Source organism: Crocuta crocuta, unplaced genomic scaffold (assembly GCF_008692635.1).
Source record: "Crocuta crocuta isolate KB4526 unplaced genomic scaffold, BGI_CrCroc_1.0 scaffold152, whole genome shotgun sequence".
NCBI classification, from domain to species: domain Eukaryota; kingdom Metazoa; phylum Chordata; class Mammalia; order Carnivora; family Hyaenidae; genus Crocuta; species Crocuta crocuta.
The window spans coordinates 1,725,703-1,746,435 of NW_027528798.1; positions in this window are offsets into that span (position 1 = coordinate 1,725,703).

The window sequence follows — 20,733 nt, forward strand, 5'->3', positions numbered from 1 at the left end:
AGCAATTGAGGGTTTGGGAGTCACTAACAAATTCCTGAGGTCCCTTCCACAAGTAGAAGTGTTTTTACACTTATAAACTGGGAATAAACCCATTCATTCATTCATTCATTCATTCAAAATTTATCCATACTTGCTTTGTGATCATTATTAAATGTGCTCCAGGACCAAAATTCAAAATTATACTCCATGATTTCAAGGTGCTCAAAGTTAAGTGAAAGAAAAATGGTATACTGAAACAAAAAGATACAAAGAATGCAATGATAGGAGCTGAATCATCTGTCTCCCACCCTCAAGAAACTAATTCCCCAATGGTGGTGTGAAGCATGTGACTTATCTATGTCCAGTAAATACAAAGTTGATATCAATGTTGCATAAGATATATTCTATGCAGTTAGAGTAGGTATATGTTTTTGACAATACTTTTTTTTTTCTAATTGTTGTGTTCCTTTAACTATGGATTCTGTTTCCTGTAGTCATTCGCTACCCACTCTAGGTAATTCTGTGAGGGAAAGATGATAAAATGATGGTGTAAGCAAACACAAGTCTAATTTTGGCAGTCCTGATAACTGACTCTGTGACCTTGGACATGTTATTTCTCTTCCTTGGTCTTGACTATTTTTATCTATATAAATGTAGACAGTCTGGATCAGAGTGATTAAAGTTGTAGTTATAAATAAGTATAATCATAGCCTAAAGAAAGTGTTCAACAAAGTTGAAAGACTTTGTTTTTCCATTTGGGATTAAATTTAAAACAGCTATGGACTTTCATGGACTTTTTTGACATTTGTATTTGTCTTTTTTGTTTTCTAAATCTTGGGACAAAATGTTCTTTCTTTTCTCTTTTCTGATGAGAATGTTTTGGCATCCATGCCTTCAGAATTCTTTGTCATTTGTCTGTGGAGCTGCATGCACCGCCCAGTATTTCTCCATTCTACTCCATGGCAGTTTGTTGACCAGATGTTTCTCCTGATGTCCCTATAATGGGAAATACAACACAATAATCAAAGTACAAATGTGTCCCCAATATAAAGAAGTTTTGCATACTATTTTATTTTACACATAAACTTTTAAAAGGTTGGAAGATACTAGAACACAGCAGAAGAAAAAATGCTGGGTGGAATCCGAGAAGACAAGCAATCTTTATGTAATGTGGGCACATTTAATTCAACATTCTCAGATTATTTTTCCAAAGAGAACATTGGCATGGTGAGAGAAAGACAGAGAGAGAGGAGGAGGAGGAGGAGGAGGAAGAGGTGGAGGAGGAGGAGGGGGGAGAAGGAGGCAGGAAGCAAAATGGAGTAAGAGAGGGAGAGAGGGAGAAGGAGAGAGAAAAAGAGAAAAAGCTGTTTCCAGTTTTGTTTTTTCACAGACTATGTAAAATTGGATTTTTTTGGGGGGAGGGAACTCAGTTTCTACAACTATACATTAAGGATATTGGAGTTCAAGAAAAGGTATTAATCCTGTTTTTATAAGCTTGAAAATTTGTGCAAAGTAAGTATTTATTTGGAAAAATATATATACACCTATATATGCTTATGTGTATCACTATGTATATAACAAAAAGAAAAGTTTATGATTAAAGCAGGGTTGTGGTGCCAAAGATAAAACCACTGGGCATATTTCTCCAAATGTTGAGCCCATCTAGGAATACCTATGTGAATACATGCACACACATACTCTTTTGTGTGGGCATGCACGCACACGTGTGCACGCACACACACACACACCATCAGGCTGTATAGTCAAAGCTTTTTAGTTGATGTCTGAATTAATTCTGATAAAAAGACTTGCAAGAGTATGAAAACTGTAACTTAAAATTACATTTTAAATAAATGTCATTAAGTTACTGGACATTGAGAAACTGCTTTAAAAAAGGTCTGATTTATGTTTTAACTACAGAGTTTACCCTTGCATCTTGGCCACCGATCAGTATTAAAACCATTGTCTTATTTATTCATTCCCATCTTACAGACATATGTTCATATGTCACTGTTAGTTTAATATTCATTCACTTTACTAGAAAGGTAAATAAAATTCCTGTATGTCTCTTGAACTGTTGTACTTTCTGCTTCTGTGAATTGTATAGAATAGATAGTATAGATATAGACTTACATATTGCAAATACTATTTTTCCCCCTGAAAGTATTGTTTATTGCCTTTTTGTTGTATGTAACTCAGTAGGATTTCTAATTTCTCTTTTATCTGATATGACTTAACTTCAGTTTGTCCATATGAAATGGTTGTACATGAAATTCTTAAAAGGTCCACTGCATACAACCTGATTCAGTATTATCTGTTAATTCTCCTCTTTCTTGTAACCACAGGCCTACCTTACTTTTCTTTAAATACCTTAGGCATGCTCTTACATTAGAACATTTGTGTCAAATTTGACTCTGCTTAGACTTCTCTTGCTAAAGGAATATCTGAGTAATCAGTTCACCTTTTTCAAATCTTTTCTCAAATGCCACATTTTCAGTGAGTCCACTTTATGAAATTAATTAGTATTATAATCTCATCTACTCTGTACTCACCCACTCTGGCCAAAACAGTCATAATCTCTCCTTTCATTGTTTTCTTGTTTTTAGTTCATTTCTTCCACAGTGCTTGTTATTTCCTGACAAAATAGATCAGAATTATTTATTTTTCTTGCTATTTATTGTGTGCTAGTTATTAAACACGGAGCTCCAAGTTTTGTTTATTTATGTGCCTCAGGCACGTAGCATAAAGATCCAATAAATACATATTTAACAAATAAAGCATGCATTCACTTTCTAGAATTTCATGAGATAGTTTTTATATCCTTTTAAAATTTTGTTAGTTAGTTTGTTTGTTTTGAGAGAGAGAGGGAAAGAGAGAATCCCAAGCAGGGTCCACACTGTCAGCACAAAGCCTGATGCGGGCCTCAAACCACAAACCATGAGATCATGACCTGAGCCAAAATCAAGAGTCAGGCACTTAACCAACTGAGCTACGCAGGCGCCCCTGATATCCTTTTTTTTTTTTTTTTTAAATCATTACTATTTTTATATTTAGGGGACGTCTTTGTTCCAAATGGGATTTCTTTTTCTGCACAATATGAGAGACTGGTTCGTTTGTATTTACTTCTAGATGGGAAGTGGCTGTTCCCAGGTCCACTTAATAAATAACACAGCTCTCTTTCCACTGAATTAAAAAAAAAGTCTCTATTCTGCATTATAATATGATACATATTTAGGTTCAAATCTAGGTCCTCTTTTCTTATCCAGTGACCTTTTTTTTTTTTTCCTATACTAATGTTATAGCAATTTGATTACAGTAACTTGGGACTGAAATCCTTCTATTTAGAACCACATCCCCTTTGAATTTCCAATTCATCCTTACCTTATTTTTTAACTTCGGACATATTTTTCTGGTTATAGCATACTATACAACTTTATTTATTGATTGTCGTTATTGATTATAGTTAATTATCCTCTCTAGAATGTTTTCAGTAAGATCAAGAATTTTGTTTCTCGTTATTTTATCTTTATGTACCAATAAAAAGGCTAATACCTGGTTAGCACCCTAAAATTACTTTAAAACATAAGACTCTATTTTGATTTCTACATGTACATTGTTAACATAGGGGGAAAAAAGCTAATGTTAAGCATATCCTTTTTTCATCAGCCTTAACAAATACTGCATTAATTTTAACATATTATTTTAAAACTCTATATAAACAGTCAATTCACCATCAAAACAAAAATAATTTTAATCTCCTTTCCAAATGTTGATACCTTTTGTAAAAATTCCTCTTCTTATTTTATTTGTGAGGCCGTCAATATATCATTGAGTAATAACAGCTATAGTTAATGTCCCTGCACAGACAGATGCTGGGTCAGTATCTATTACCTAGTTAACACTCCATAAATCTCTGTTGAATAACATTTGCTGAAGAAACTACTTATTATGTCATGCTAAATTAAAATTAAGACATAACAAAATGTGTTCGAGAAGCCATTCAAGAAAGAATACTTCCTGCATAATTCAGTTTTTATGAACAGGCGAGATGAATATATGGTGATAGACATCTAAAGAGTGGTTACCTCTGGAGATGGTGTGAACTTAGATGAGCAGGAGGAAGCTTTCTGGGATGCTACAGATACCTTTGATTTAGTCAGAGGACATACAGGTACATGCATATGTCATCTTTGTTCACTCTGCTCTATGAATGCTGACACTGACTTTAAAATAAACCATAAAATGGTATATGCAATAATTTATAAATTGCAAAGTTGTGTACGGAATGGCCATCAATTTAGAAAATACACAAACATTAAAGGTTTTTGCCCTGGGAGGTTGGGACTATGAGAAATTTTGTCTTTATGTCTTACACGTTTTACAAATGTCTGTTAAGATTATATATATTTTAGTAAACAAAGCCAAGCACTTTGTTTTCTTCGTCACTGTACCTCAGTACGTAGAGAGCCTGATAAAGAATTTGGACTAAAAAATGAGTATAGTCTGGGCACCTGGGTGGCTCAGTCAGTTTAGCATCTCATGATTCATGAATTTGAGTTCTGCATTTGATTCCCTGCTGTCACTGTGGAGCCTGCTTTGAATCCAATCTACCCCTTTCTCTCTGCCCCCCCCCCAATAAATAAACAACAACAACAGAGTATAGTCAATATGACCAGCAATGGAGCGGTTATTCTGAGTCACAATTTTTGAGTAGAGACAGATATTCCAGCTTACTCCATAAATTTGTCTTAAAGTAAATGTTTTCTTTTAGTACCCCCAATACCTAGAATATCTTCTGACACAGGATGCTCATTAAATATTTGTTGAATGAGTGAATCATTTTGAAGTGCACTAAAATTCTCACAATGGGCTTATGCATCACTTGGAAGCTAATCTTGAGTATCCTCTCCCTGTGATGGAATTGTGTTTGCATCTGCCATGATAAGGTGTGATGAGTAATGGGCATTCTGTGAAAGGAAAGTCCTCACCTTCAATGGAGAGTCATGTAGCATAGCAGAAAAATGGATGAAACTTAATGTCTGGAAGACTCACTTGGAATCCTGATTTTGTCACATTCTCTTTTTGTGAAGTTTGCCTGCCTGCCCATATATTCAGAGCCTGATTTTCTTCATCTGTAAAACTGAAATGTTTCTGAAATTGAATGAGATAATAGTGTTAGCCTCTCCTAAGCATTCACTACATGCCACCCTCTATGCTAAGAGCATCGCATATGTTACCACATTTCTTGTATATGAAGTATGTAAATTCCTTAGCATAGAGCTCAATAAATAGACATCTCTTCTCTGTGGGGTTTGAATTCTTAAGACAATTCCATTTAGCTTTCTTTATATTTTATATTATTTAATTTCTTTTGTAGATTATTCTAGGTTGTACTCCCCATCCGCCCCCACCCCCACCGTTCTCTGAAGACATTACATTCTTCAGAGGAATGAGCCACTCCCTTCTTGATATTGTTGAATTATCAAATCTTAGTGTATTCCTTGGTGGCATATAATCTTTTCACAATAAATGCAGTGTTTTTCCTGATCAAGGGTCATTGGATATCTTTAGAATACTTTGAGGAAAGTAGAATTATTTTCTTCTGTTAAACCAGATTCCATTTTTTTTTGACAGCTAATGCCTTCTACTATTAGACCTTTTGTTCTGTTCTCTGAAACAGCATAGTTCTCTGACAAACTTGAGTTGGTTGACTATCAAAATCTTCAAGATAATATCATACAGATAACAAGGTGACAATAGTTTTATAAATTTAAACTTTGGGGGGAATGGCACATAAATTTAAGAATTCTTGACTTAGGGGCGCTTGCATGGCTCAGTCGGTTAAGTGTCTGACTTCAGCTCAGGTCATGATCTCACGGTTCGTGGGTTTGAGCCCCACGTCCTGCATTGCGTTGACAGCTAGCTCAGAGCCTGGAGCCTGCTTCAGATTCTGTATCTCCCTCTNGAAAGTTTCTTGGCTCAGATAAGGGATTGGAGTTTGGGACAGATTCACATGGGGAATGAGAATATTGATTAAAAAGAGAGTAGAACACTTTTTGGGCCTCCAGGAACTTCTGCCAACATAGGAGCTACCCTGGTTAAGAGCGGGGAGAAGCAGTTTGCTGGAAAGATACCATGGGAGAGAGGGAGAAACTGATGGAGGCTCTTTCCTGGAATGTGGATTTGGGAAAGGTTACTGGTTGAGCAGGTGGTTTCAGGATCACAACTTGAATCACATTAATAGTGTCAAAACAAGGAGGAGCACATGTTCCTTTAGTTTTGCCTGAAACTCATCCACAGTGAAAATGTGTATTTGTGGAGTGTCTGCTGTGTGCCATTCTCCATGCCAGGTATTTCCAGGAGTTAGTCCATTTATTATTCAGAGCAGCCCAGGAGTTGGGGATTGCTAACCCAGATGAAGAAATTGAGGCTAAGGGAGATGAAGTGGAAGAAATGAGAGAAAGAATGTCTAAAAGCTTCCCTCATCTGGAACACAAATGAGAATGAGGCATGAGTTTTTAAAAAGTACTGAGATTTCTCTCTCCACCCCCTCCCAGCTTTTTTTAATGTCCCCAAAAAGCTGGGATTAGGAATCCTCCCACAGCCCATCTCTCCTGAGAACTTTCATAGCACGACTTCTGATTAAACTAACAGATTAGACCCAATGGCATAAGGCACAGCTTCTCTCCTTTCAGAAAGAACAAATAAGAATGAAGTGTTAGATTGCAAAACTAATTATATATGCTGTTCCAGTGTCAACCATCTGTTGCAATTGTTTAAAAAGCAGACATAAGTCAACTGTTGGGGTGAGATGTTTACCGTCGTGAACACACAGAAAGTTTAAGACACCATAGAGATCTGTTGTTCTAGCACGTGCCCGGAAGCTGCATTGGGATTCTCTGGATGTCTGAGAAAGCCCACCTTCCTGTGAGAGGGTAGGTGGTATCTCCAGGTAACTGATGATTAAGTACTAATCCAACTTACTTGGGAAACAGAAAAGATTTTTTAAAAGGTTAATGGTCTCAGTTTACAGATGGGAAACTGAGATACAGTAAAGGCAAGCCACTGTCTATATTACTTACACTTTCAGCACTGACAATTTTCTGCAGAAATGTTATTTGCACATAGGGCCCTCTCTAAGATGTTTTAAGTCACTAAAGGAGGGAAGGACATTATCGTCCCCATTTTAAATGGGTAGACTACTATGCAACACATCACAGTGTCTAGATATACTGTAAAAATATAGTTAGCCATAAGATGTTTAATGGTTTTTACTAACAAGGCCAAAAAGCACAGAGAATGTGACAAATTTCCCTTGCTCCCATGTCATTCCTTTCCTCCCTTGCATTGAATAAGCTGGATATTCTGCCATACTATGGCATCTGAGAATTCTCTAATAAGACCAACTGGAATCAGGTTGCCTGGGTGGCTCACTTGACTAAGCATCCAGTTCTTGACTTTGATTCAGGTCATAATCTCACAGTTCATGAAATTGAGTCCTATGTCGTGCTCTGAGCTGACAGTGTAGAGCTTGCTCGGTATTCCCTCTCTCTCTGCCTCTGCCTCTCCCTCTCCTTCTCTCACCCCTTTCCTCCCTCCCTCCCTCCTCTCTCAAACTAAAGAAATGAAAATTAAAAATAATAAAAAAGAACAATGAGAATTAGACTATAAGTTAATTTCATTTCACATTATTGAGAGAGAATTGAAATCCAGCTATAAAAAAGTTTGTCGACCAAGGAAAACCATTTACTTTTGACTGAGCTCATCCTATTTCTGAATGAATGGAGAAGTCCTTTTGATAGAAGTGATTTTTTTAAAAAAAATTTTAATGTTTTATTTATTTCTAGGAGAGAGAGAGAGAGAGAGAGAGTGTGAGCAGGAGAGGGTCAGAGAGAGAGGGAGACACAGACTCTGAAATAGGCTCCAGGCTCTGAGCTGGCAGTCAGCACAGAGCCCAACGCGGGGCTCGAGCCCATGAACCGCGAGATCATGACCTAAGCGAAAGTCGGACGCTTAACCGACTAAGCCACCCAGGCGCCCCTGATAGAAGTGATTTTTTACCTTTTGTGTTATTGAATAAGTCTAGTCTTGAGACAATCAAAATTATGTTACAGGCATCATGGGCAGGGCTGCCCCCAGCCCAGTTTCATTGACATCTACAATTATGATGTGGAGGTGGAAGTCATTCTCTGGCATTGCTGATTTGGGGGTGTCCATCAAGGGGATGAGGACTTCATAATCATTTTATCACATTGCATGGAGTTTGTTCTCTTTCATTGATATGAAATCTGCCTTTTTATGATTCTGTAGTTTTCCTTTTCTTAGCTTGTCACCATCTGCCACATATCCCTAGGTAACTTCCTTCTATCTCTGTTGATTGTCCACTGTTGATAAGAAGTTTGATCTTTTCTCTTGTATTCAAAACAATTTGCAAACTCTCTTCACTTGTTCCTCATAAGATTTATTATCCAGACAATGGGACCCTTTCCTCTGAAAACATTCTAGTCAACAGTGATCCTATTAAAGTGATATGCTCAGTTTCAACCAGTGGAATTCGTGAGAAACATTTGGTGATGTTAAAGGCACTCCTCCATTTAAGTCCCTAACTATTTGAATGCATACTCAGGGAGTCGTGCAAGGATGAGTAATGATTTCAGGTTAATTACAGTGCCAAACAACTACACACAATTCTACTTCAGGATCTCAGTTGGGTACCAACTTTTGCAGCTATCTCCATGCCTTTTAAAAGATAAGCATGAAATAGAGGGTAAAATGAAGCCCAGTAAGAGTTACACTCTAATGGGCCTCTGAAATTAGATTGGTGGTTTTGCCTACCAAGAAGAGAGTGTACTGGATTTCATACAGGGGCAGCTCTAAGGTGTTTCAGCAGTACTACCCCTTTTGGGAATTTGGTCCCCTCAGCAACACTTTAAAAACTAAAAATAGATAAATTCATACAGCCAAGAGGGAAAGTAAATGAAAACAAATTATTATAAGAGAAGGTATTGATTGTCTTCACATTATGCTTAATTTTAATATTGAAGCTGTTGAGTTAAAACTATGACCACAAAAACTTCAACCTCAAGACTGTTTTTATTCTGAGTCCTTACCATTCTTATGACATGTGCACTACATCCACCCCAGGATGTTCCCTCATACATATACTCCTCAAATGACCACCTCACCCTCTTACCCAGGAGGATGCTTTCATAAGTCATCATCTCTTGTGTTTCTAGAAGAAACAACTGTCAGTGTGTCATATTTATTATGAATTTATTTGTACACTGGCTTACTACCCCTCCCTCCATAGATTCTAGGTGAACTACAACAAAAAGGCATTTAATAAAAGAAAATGAAAAAAAAAAAAGAAAATAACAAGAATAAGAAAATAGGATTAGGGAAAATATTGAAAATAGAAATTCAAAATTGTGGTAACAAATGAAGCTAAGTGTTATGGTCATAAGGAGTTATATATCATGGTTACTGTCTCACTTCTTATTTGGTCCTGATTTTCTTGAAAGCCAGATAAAGCAAGTTATGTTATTTTGTTTCTGTCGTAACGAGTAATAAAATCATTATTTTCTTCTGGGTATTTTCATCCCAGGTGTTGATTATAGTTTACTTTTTGTTTTATCTGAGGCTCTCTTAATTAGAGTTAAGACATAATGTTTCAGCTAATGTTAAGAAGAGTAGTTTGTGCTCCAGGAAAAAGACACTATATAACAAATACTCGATACAGGAAATGAATGTGGATAGTAGAATCCATGTAACTCAGATCCTATAGCTCAGATTTTTGCATTTCCCTCAACAGGAGCTTTTGTTGTCAGAAATGTATTACAACACAAAAGGGAAGACTGAGACTATTGTCATCACAAAGTCCAGACCCCTCTGGATTCAGTCAGTCTGGATGAGTATGACATTCTCACAGTCCTAACTAGGGCAAAGTGTCCCTCACATACAGGGTTGGTCCTGGGCTGGACATTCCTGGAGCACCAGCCAAGTAGCATCTGCACTGAGGAATAGATTCAGAGGGTCTCTAACAGAGTATTGAGAGACACAAGCTATGTAGAGCATGATTGGCATGAAAGGAACCAGAAAGGCCAAGTTTTTAACTATGCTCTCGAGAAGTTGGCAGTAAACAAAGTAAATGAATGAAACAGAAGCTACTAAGGTTCAGGGTAAAACAAACAAACAAACAAACACCTATTCTTGTGTGTTTTATTGTTATTAAAATGGAAGAAACAAATAAGTTATACATTCAGAGAAAGAACAAATGAATTCTATCAGAAAATTTTCCCATCAGAACATTAGGACAACTAACAAATAAGATGATAAAGAAAATGGATGTTAGGTTGAATGAACTCACTTTGGATCTGAAGTATCTCTGTTTTTTCTGGGAAAGAAATACTCCATTGTCCCCAGGTCCAGACCCTGACAGCCTCCATGGTCTTGAATGACTACTGGATCAACCAACATGGAATCATCCACAAACTCATTTACATGGTGAAACCCCATGGTGCTAAGTAGCAGCCTCTTCAGAACAAGAGCCAAATCATGACAGGAAACATCCGTTTTTATAATGAACTTTGTCATAGTTGGGCAAAATACTTGGAGCCACAAAAAAGTGAGCTAGGGAAGGTTCAGGATAGGTCTCTACTTTGAAAGAGGAACTGAAGCTGTAAGTAGGCATGGAGTTGTAAAAAGAAACTCAGTCTTATAGAATGAACCAGATCTACCAGAAATGAGGCTCCAGTCCTTAAATATATTTATCATTTACTTGTATACTCTTGGAGAGAGAGTGCTAAAGATATTTTCCTAATGGTTGCCTAATCCAGCAAAGGTCAGAGAGCTGACCAGAAGAAATTGGAATTAGGAAAAGCATACAACATCAGGTGTTCAAATCAAACTTGTAAAAAAAAAAAAAATCACATTAGATCATTCTTTATGAATCCCAAACTCTCCATAACTGAAACAAGAAATGCAGTATTTTAAACACAAAGAAGTCTTACCCTTTGCTTTACAATATACTATACTTTACTATACTATAGCATACAATATACTTGAGCCAAATGATTTTGGATTTTATAGGAGTTTGAAATATTTTACCCTGTGTTCTCATTAAACAGTCATATTTTTAATCAGAAGGAGTGTATTAAAATGGATACATGCCTTTGGCCTTTAACAGAGAATATAGGGAAAACATAATTCTGTCTCTGCCATCAGCTTATTCTGTGACTATGGGAAAGTATCCTAAGCTTTCTGAATGTCTCTTTTATTACACTTGATCTTAGCCAAAATAAGAAGTGATTGAGTGTCTCTTTTGTTATTTGCAAAACAGGGATATGGGTGATAGCAATTTCACAGGTACTTTTTTGAGATTAAATGATATAAAGTATAAGAAAAGTGCCTGGACATAAATTTGTAGGAAATAGAGTAGATTTTTGATCAAAGTGCAATAGGGTGAGTCTCATAATTCCTGAATTCTCTTGGGAAGCTGATGAAGACATTGATTGGAAGTGTTTAAAAAAAAGAAAGAACTGACAAAAAACATCCAAGCTTCCTCCAGGAGAGCTCAGGGGAAAAATATCTATATATAGTCAGAACCCTTTCTAATGATTGATTAAAAGAAAAAAAAAATCATCCAGAGATGAAGACTTATCACTGCTAGAACTTGACTGGGTGACATTGGAATAAATTAGATAATTAGAGTGGGTATCTTCAGACCAAACCATTGCTCTAATATCACATGGAGAGGTGTCAAATGTAAGACCAAGAAGGCAGTGAATCAATATCACAGCTATTAAGCAACTGGATTGAACTGGTTGGCATTCTGTTTGGGAGCCTCATGGCAAAGGTCAAAGCAGATGATGAACTTCAGGAAAATGGGGTTCAAGGTAGAAAATGTAGTGTCTTAGATGTACAGCAAAAATCCAGTTGGAGGAAGTCATTATAAGCATGGCTCTAAGGCAGAGACCCAATTAACCAGCCAGAATACAAGAAAAAGCCAGATCCCAGTTATACAGGATGAGGAGGAAGTGGTAAGATAGGTGAAGATACTCTCATGCAAGAGAAGATATTTGTTCAAGACCCAAAGAAACCAAACTTGAGAGGTCCTTGTTATAGTATATGCAACTTTTATTAGATAGGTAGTGTCAACTGTTGGCAACTCAAATGCAAGGGAACCCTTTATTGCTACCCTGTAGAGTTCCTGATGATGGCTTTCAGTGACAGATTGAATTGGTACCAGAGGGCAGAATAGCTAACTGATGAAGTCCAGGCATATCAACTTTCATGGCACAGAGCTGGTAAAGGGTATTGTGTAGATAAACAGGATAAACAGAAGGTGCCTGTCATGCCCAAGGTGACAAGCAAGAATAGGTGAAGGCATATTTTAAACCCAGGCAGTATGACCTGAAAGCCTCACTGTCATGCAAACCTTACATAAGAGTCCATAGGAATCAGGGAATCACCCTTTACATCAAATTAAGCAACTGAGAATGTTTCCTATGAGCAATACGGACCTAAAGGAATTTTAAGAAGGGAATTAATATCTTATTTGTTTATATATTTATTGTTTGTTTTTTTTTGTTTTGGTTTGATAAGTAGGGCAGAGGATAAAGAAGGATGGGAATATGTGATGTGTTTCAAGAAAAATGTGTTTAAAGCTTTTGTGCTAACCTAGTTGAGATAACTTAGGCTCCAGGAATGAAGATGTCAAACTTTTAATTTATGGAACTCAGCAGGACTTACTTGTTAAAATCTACAGGTGAGTCTTTGTGGGCAGAGGAAGGAATCTAAGGAGCTTCCCAGATTTGTCACAGGTGTCAGGGTAAATGAATGATGATTCTTCCTCCTATTATTTGTCTGTTGTTGGTTGCTTGTTTGATTTTATATTTGTTTTGATGCTGTCTGTGTTATGAGCAATATAAGCTACCTAGTAAGTTGTTAGATACATAGTTTTAGAACTTAAAAGATATATGGAGCCAAACATAAATTGAGAGTTATCACAAAATAGATACTAAAGATAGCCTAGGGTGTATATACTATGAAGAGTCAAGAATCAATAAAAGGGAAATAAAAGTTTAGGTAAAATGTCAGAAAAGGAAGGATAACCCTGGAGAAAACAGAGAAGGAAGAGTAATAATGACGGCAGTAGTGATAAAGTATAATTAATAACAACATATAACCCATATTTAACACTAGGTATCCTATTTTTTTCCTCAATGTTAACTCATTTCAATTCTACAGAACTCCTGTGAGGTAGACACTAATATTAAACTCATGTAACAGATGAAACAGACATAGGCTTAGGGATTGTAAGGAGGTATTCTAAGATCACATGGTTGGTCATATGCCAAATTGATCTCCAAACCCAGGTCTCTGTTTACTGAATCCATGAAACCTGCTATGTATTTTCAGAAATCAACAAGAAAAATCTATGCCATGGAAACCACAGTCAGTAAGATTTCCAACAAGAGTCCGTTTCAGGAAGATTTAACAGTATCAGTGTTTCTGACAAAGGCCTTCTCTTCTTTCACACCTCCAGGTGATAGCGTCTCCCTCTGTATTTCAGCTTCACAGCACCGTATTGTCTATTGTAGCTTCCCTAGACCTGTGGTCCTCATGCTCCAGCCTGCGTTATACTCACCTGGAGGGCTTGTTAGAGCAGAGATTGCTGCCCCCATCCCCAGAGTTCTGGATTTAGTAGTTCCAGCACAGGCCCTGAGAATTTGCATTTCTAACAAATTCTTAGTCAACGCCATCAGTGCTTGTCTAGGGACCACACTTTGAGAACCCCTGGTTTAAACTATGTCTACAGCTTTATAAATAGCCCTATTATTAATTGCTCCAGAATTACCCAGTTGGAGTGTTCTGTGGGGACACTGACTAAATCAATATGCCACTGAAACTCTGAAACTCAGCTTTCTAATCTGTAAAATAAGGAAAATAGTGTAATTGTTTCAGTCTCCTAATTTGTTGGAGAGATTAAATGGGAGAAAATGCACAGTGCACAGCACGTACCAGGACTGAGTTTATATTAGCAATTGTTACCAAGTTGCAGAGTCTCATTTTCTTCTGTTTCCCCATGATACCCTGCATTCCAGCCAAACCAAAGTAATTAAAATTTCTCAATGGCAAAATCTCACATTTCTATGGATAGCATGGTCAATATAGGTACTTTGATCTGAAATGCTCTCTGGCAGCTTTTTTACTTCTTACACTTGTAATTAAATGCTTCAAGACTCCAGTGCATTCTTTGGATGAACACTTTCACTGCCTCTTTCTGATGCCATCATACTTTTATCCAATTCTACCTTAGTTGCTTATCACACTAGAGATTGCCTATCTCCTTGACTAGATTGTTATAGTGTCTCATACATCTCAGTAACCACAGGTTCTTGTTAAGTACCTGGCTTTACATAAATACTCAGTAAATATGAGTCAAGTGAATGAGTGAATTATTTCTAGGTTTTGTTTCTTAAGCAGTGACCATGTTTTTCAGTTTTGCCTAGAATACTCGGAAAAATAGAAACCCAAGCCCCAAATGTCAGGAACCATTAGGATTGCAGTACACCTCCTCTGTCACTGTTTCTCATTATCTGAATAAGACATAGCACAAGGAAGCAGATGGTTTGGGAAGGCATAAAATAAACATGAGTAACACAAAAGCTGCCATTCAATAATGCTAATCACACCACAGATTTTGGACAGTGGCGTCTTCTCCACTTGCTAATAAAGCTATTGTGAAACATATGTTCTGGGAAAGTGAAAATAGATAAAGGAAAGTTAGCAAATTTTCAACCCTGCCTCTTGCTTTAAAGTAACTGTTGTCTTTTTGGGATATTTTTCTGCAAATTCAGTGGGTATACGCAAAAACTCCTGTTTCAGAAGGTTCTCCTAGGATCCGCAACTCTCCTACAACTTACATTAAAAAACAACTTACTGAAACCCTATCATTCCATTGCAAAATATTTCATGCTCTAAAGCTGGAAGGATTTGCATGGGTCCAGGGTTATTTTGTATAGAAGTGACAACTTTTCAACACAAATATTTTGAAGCCATTTTATATAAACATTGCTTTATGATTTTCCAAAGGATCATTTTAACTTGTAGAAATTTTACAATTTTGCATGTTTAGAACTTAAATCTTCAATCCAGTTATATAAAAAGAATAGTGAGTTATTTTTATCCTATGGATAAAGTCCCATAACATAATGTATTTTAAATAAAAAACAGCAAGACCCATTTCTGTATTGGAGAATAAGGCACCAGGTCAAATCCACCAATCCACTGGAAAGTATCACTATATAAATTTACCCTTATTAAATTTTCCACCTTGGTCAAATCTTCACTTTTTACTTAGTCAAAACACTGTGTTTCTAATACTATTTTATTTTAATGATGTGTAAAGCTGAAAGATAACAATATGCTCCAAAGTAATGAACATTTTGGGATTTTAACTGACAGGTATTGGACTCTTAGAAAAACATGCTTGATAATAATCCAAAAAGAGTAATTTTTAAGTGTTTTAATGAAATTCTTCTGAATTCAGCCTCCGAATACTTAGAGTTACACAAGTCTCTAGGGACCATGTCAGAACTAACTCATCCATCCATCAAACATTTATTCAATGCTTTCTGTAGGCCAGGCATTGTGCTTGGCCCTGTCAATGCAGAAAAGAATGTCAGATTTGCCCCTTTGGCTCACCAAAAATCATTGTCAGGCGAAGGAGATAGGCTCTTAGAAAAGTGACTATGATCCAATGAAATAGGTGCTGCATCGAAGATAGAGACAACAGGGCCATAGAGAATGACACAGACAATGGTGGCATGAGCTGGGAGAGCCTCAGAGTGATTACTCAATTAAATCAGGATGTACTCGCGAGAGATTACACAGTGAAGCTGACAACAGGGACCTACACACAAAGATAATCATGCCAACTGAAGAAGTGAAAGTCCCATATTTTGAAACAACACCAGATATTAAACTTCACGAGGGAGCAGCTCTGTCTAATATATGTGCCACTGGTGAAGTACCAAACGAAAGCATAAATGGAGAAGTGTACCACAATGCCTGTCCTGGGACAGTAAATGTGGTAGCGAGTGTTGAAACTAAAGATGTGCATTAAGTCAGGAGTTTGCAGGAGTATCTGCCGTAAGGATTTAGGATTTATCTTTCGGGATATAGAGAATCATTAAGGCAAAATATTAAACCAAACTAAACTCTGAATCAGTGTATTCTTTCAACACATTTTTCCAACTATCTGTTATATTCAATGTTAATTCAGTGAAGAACAGATAAAGTAGGACTTTTGTCTTCATGAAGCATTAATTCTAATGACCATTTTGATAATCAACAAGTATAAAATAAATGTTTCAACTATAATGTATGGTCAGTTCTATGAAGGAGAAGATCAGCATACTACACTTGCTGGCTAAGCCATGCACGCATCCTATTTTTGTAAATAAACCGCATGGCTGTTTAACAATATCACGTTTATGTAAAGTCTGTGGCTGCTTTGAGCAGGTGTGATATAGACCTATGGCTTATAATCCCTAAAAATATTTGCTACCTACCTTGTTATTTTGAATTTTTTAATGTTTTTATTTCTGAGAGAGGGAGAGAGGGAGAGAGAGAGAACAGGGGGAGCTCAGAAGAGAGAGGGAGACACAGAATCTGAAGCAGGCTCCAGGCTCTGAGCTCGCTGTCAGTACAGAGTCTCATGCGGGGCTCGAACCCACGAACCCTGAGATCATGAGCTGAGCCGAAGTTGGAAGCTTAACCGACTGAGTCACCCAGGTGCCCCCCTACCTGGCTTTTTATAGATCAGTTTCCCAGCCCCTTCTGTAAATGAAACAAATGAGGACTGGAGAATTAAAAGAATGGAGAGTAGACCATTTTGGATAGAATTCCAAGAATGGCCTTTTTAAGCAGTGTTGTAACATTTAACACAGGTACCAAGAATGAGAAGTCACCCATGTGAAGATGAGGAGAAAGGGGCATGCTAGAATGGGCACAAGTGGGAGCATAAGTCAGGGGTGGAAAGACCTTAGAATAGTTCAAGTCCTCTGAGATGATCAAGTATAATTGGAGGGAATGATCAATGGGAGGGAAGGAAGTGCTATAAGATGATGTGGGAAATAAAAGCAGAGATTGACCTATCAGTCTATCCACCCATCGATTCATCTATTGAGATGAACCTTTGGCAAGATGAGAAATTCCACTTAATGACAGCTCACACAGGTCTACGCCTATCAGTAAATAGCTCTCAGGTTTTGACTATGAATGTTGTTAACAGAAATAACCAGTATATTGATGAAAAAGATAGGCTCTTCTCCAACCATTGCAATAAAGCTGGCATGAAGAAGGTTATTTGTGAGGCAAAGCCAATTAAATCTGCATTTACGCTGATTTTGCAGCAATTCCAGAGTGATTTTTTTTTTCTTATGAATGGCAGAGCTGGCAAAATGCTAACAAATTCAATGTACCATGCACCACATGCAGCCCAGAGAGTATTTCTAGAAAATGATGATGGTTTTCTAAACTAGTCAAAGAGGGGAGGGTTATTTTAGCCCTAATGCACTTCACTATATCAAGTTGTTTGCTTGAATTATTTATGTATGTATTGCAGTTTTTAAACTGGGAGCATCAGAGACATTTACACCAGTGAGAAGTTAAGAACCTTGTAGGTCATTCAAGGAGAATGTTAACTAGGGCAAGCAGCAGTGGCTAGAGAAATACGTCCAATCCACTTCACAAGTCACAGGGGCTTGGCTGTCAGACAGACCTGGATATAAAGATGAATTTGGCTTCTTTTTAACTATTCATACTGAAGCATTTACTGCTGCTGTCTTGAGCCTCAGTTTCCATAACTCTAACCTGGAGATCATACATTCTGATTTAGTGCATTATTATAAGATTTAGTGATGTGTCTAAAGAATGGAGTACATAGTGAATATATAATGAATCATAGCTATTGTTGGGGTTACTATTATTTTATTTTTTTTACTCCAGAAAGTCCCAGTGAGCATAAAAATGCACTAACTCAATACTGGTATTTATACTATGCACAAAGTGTCTTGCCTGATGAAGACACAAATCTCATGTAACTTAAAATCCACAGGGAAAATATACCTGTATTTCATGAATATATCTGAGTAGTTATTAAAATATTGTTTCCCAAGCCTCAACCCAAAACCCAATGAATTAGAATCTCCAAAGGAAGGGCTATAAGCTACTTATTTTTTTTTAAACTTTTGTAATGTTTATTTACTTTTGAGAGAGAGAGACACCGAGTGTGAGCAGGGGAGGGTCAGAGAGAGAGGGAGACACAGAATCTGAAGCAGTCTCCAGGCTATAAGCTGTCAGCACAGAGCCCAACGTGGGGCTCGAACCCACGAACTGTGAGATCATGACCTGAGCTGAAGTTGACTGCTTAGACAGACTGAGCCACCCAGGTGCCCCTACAAGTTACTTGTTTAACAGATAACCAAATGATATCAGCCATTTGAAAAGCTGCAGTGATCAGCTAAGCAGACAAAAGCATATAATACAAGATAGAATGCATCCTTGTCTTGAAAAAGATATAAATAAAATGTGTTAAGAAGTCCAAGATAAGATAGAAGAAAGCTTTTTAAATGAAGTTCTCATTTTGTGATTTGGAGAAAATGTTTAGGGAAAAGATCAATTGTTACATAAAATTAAAAGAATAAAATGAGTCAGGTTAAAGGATTAAAAATAATTCTGAACTAAGATATGAGTATTGACTATATAAGACCATACTTATGTTCTGGCAAGTTTTTTTTTTTTTTAATATGGTTTATTGTCAAGTTGGTTTCCATATGTAGCACTCAGTGCTCATCCCGACAAGTGCCTTCTTCCATGCTCATCACCCATTTTCCCCTCTCCCCCACCCCGCAACAACCCTCAATTTGTTCTCAGTATTTAAGAGTCTCTTATGGTTTTAAGATCTGCGGTTGAAAAACCAAATTCCTCTGTCTGCTAAAATATGAAATTTGAGTTGTGTGCTCTCTAAGACAATGGAGTGGTTTTTTGTTGTTGCTGTTGTGGTTCAAATCTAAATAATGAAATCTATGAGCAACCATGCAACTTCCTTTAGAAAGTATGTACCCCAGGCTGTCCTGCTTTCCATGAAAGAATAAGAAGGGGAGCATTGAGAAGTCAGGGTTCCCCATAATAGAGAGTGCTGAAGTCAGTGTTGCCATTGGGAACACATACATTGAGCACAGATCTTTTAAAAGCCATTTGAACAACCCTAACTGCAACTTTAAAAACAAGTACATAGAAGAGAGGTAGAACATTATTGAATGGAGAAAAATCAGGTAAAATACGAATGGTGAGTGAGAATTGGAACAAAAGCAGTATAAGAAAATACAGGATGATTCAATGGTGATGTTAAGCACTTGAAAAATTCCGGTAGTAAAACTTGTATACAACATGTCCACTAATAGTCTGCCTTTTTGTGCATGGATCTTAACATTGCATTTTACAGAGGAGGAAAATCATCTTTGAAGCAACTAGGCACCTTTTGTTAGGTTGCAGGCTTAAAAGGGGTTGAGCTAAGATTTGAACTCATGCTAAATTGATCTCTGAGACTGATTTCTTTCTCTCTCAATTTGAAATTGTATCCTATGAAGTAAGAATGTGGTAATGAGGAACCCTAGTCCATGTTTTGATGTTTGACTGCTGACAGTTTTTAGACTCACCCGCTCCCTCTCATTCATGTTCCCTGACCAGGACAAACGAATGAAAAAGCCTGGGAGCTTCCTCTTCTGGTTCTGGTGCAAAATTCAAACCATGCAAGTTCCTACTTTTGTGGAACATTTACTCCAGCCTTAGTCCCTAAACATATTAAAATAAAAACAGTCTCCTTTCCTTGTTATCTTGGTGATTTGGGACCCTATTTGAGAGTCCTAATCTATTCTCCTCAGAAATGTCAGTTATGTAAGTAACATACTTTCTCATACCCTCCTGGGGTCCGTGGTGTGGAATGAGTGTATATGTGCACACATGCATGTGCATGTGATGGCATTGATCTATGCCTCCAAACTAAATTGTGTGTGGGGATCTGCCTACCTCTGCAGAAGAACATAACAATTATGTGTGTTATTTAACATATCTTCAACTTTTGTCGCTTCCTTATATATGTTATTTTGATATCCCACACCAGTCACCTGTCTCCTCTCCCTATTGTACTCAGGTAAATTATTTTAGTAGCAACAGTAGCAAATATGGAATACAACATGCTTTCCTTCTGAACAAAGGAAAGCATTCCTAATAAGAAAAGTCCCATTTCCCTCATGGATATGTAGTTGTGTGGTGTTTCTTCTCAACATTATCACCTCCCTCACTTTGAAGATAGCCATAATTGATTAGTGAGACCACAGATGATTTGATGATTTTTTTTTTTTTCACCACCCTAGACTTCTAGATTTGTTTTAGCATAGGCATGGAGAAAGGGCAGTCCTCAACCTCGGTGTGGGTTGTGAGATGTCCTAGATGTGGTGGTTGTTGGAAATGCTAAGGAAATAGGAAGTAAGACAGTGTCACAAAAACCAGTGGAAAAAGCAGGAAAAATAAATAGCAGGAATATGCCTGAGATAAAATAGTGACCTCAGGGGGCTATAATTTATAAAGTTGAATCCTATGCTTGTCTACTAAATATTTTCTCATGCTCTGATCTTGAAAAAATAAAATAAACAATCAATGAAGCAACAACAAAACTTATTTTCC